Source organism: Nematolebias whitei, chromosome 1 (genome assembly GCF_014905685.2).
Source record: "Nematolebias whitei isolate Nwh7 chromosome 1, NemWhi1, whole genome shotgun sequence".
NCBI classification, from domain to species: domain Eukaryota; kingdom Metazoa; phylum Chordata; class Actinopteri; order Cyprinodontiformes; family Rivulidae; genus Nematolebias; species Nematolebias whitei.
In genome coordinates this window covers 42,658,580-42,659,707 of record NC_056498.1, presented here as the reverse complement: position 1 = coordinate 42,659,707, position 1,128 = coordinate 42,658,580, and positions in this window count along the sequence as shown.

Genomic DNA, 1,128 nt, shown 5'->3' with positions numbered 1-1,128 from the left:
AATTCAGTTTGAAATCACTGAATTCAGTGACTTCAAACTGAATTCAGCTTCTGTTGAGTGAAATACATTTTCAAACCAGTGATTTAATTTAATTGACGTGAAAACAGATTTGGCCTGAGCGATTCAGACTGGCACAAGTTCTGCTCGTATAAACCAACGACTTCACAACGCTCTTTAATTCTGATGTGTTTAGTCAGAACCAGCAGAGGACGTGCTCAGCGGCACGGTTCTGATCCAGCTGCTCGGGCTGAAGAGGTTCTTGTGTAAGGATGGTCTCCTCTGGAAGCCGTGGAGTGTCAGCAGACGCTAACGTCCACAGGAGCAACAAGAGTCGGGCCGTCTTCAGAACCACGACGACCAAAATGAGTCTGAACTGAAAAAGGCATCGGTGTTGTTTTTATATTCTCTGAATCTAAAGCGGGTCACAACTCCTTAAGGTTTCAAATACAAAGTGTCCACGAGGTGAAACCGCTGGGTCAGAACCTTCTGACCAACGTTTAGAGGACCGAAGGCTCGGGCTGACGTTCCTCAGAAGCTTCGTCAGAGTCCTGCTGACGGAACCAAAACATCATTTTAGTTTCATGAACATGAAGTAAAATCTGTGGCATGTTTAAGACGAGCTGAAGAGGATCACGGAGAATCAAAAGCATTTAACGAACCGTTTTTCATGTGGCTCAGAGCCGACCTGGGAGAAGTTCCTGCGAGCTGCTGCTTCTCCTCCTCTTCTTCCCCTGAAAGTGAAGAAAGCTGCTGAAAGTGGCGCCACACTGAGGCAGAGACGATGCGTTCGCTGAACCTACGTAGTTGTCCCTGGCGGACCAGCCGGGGTACAGCTGCATGTGGAGCCGCCTCTCCTTCTGGGCCAGGTCAAAATATTTGGACTGTTCTGAGCGGGACAGAGCGTGCCACTGACGGAAAGAAAAACAAGCGGTCAAGGACGACATCGGGCACGCGTCGACGTTTTTAACGCGTCGACGTTTTTAACGCGTCAACGTTTTAATGCGTCAACGTTTTAACGCGTCGACGTTTTAACGCGTCGACGTTTTAATGCGTCGACGTTTTAATGCGTCGACGTTTTAATGCGTCGACGTTTTAACGCGTCGACGTTTTAACGCGTCGACGTTTTAA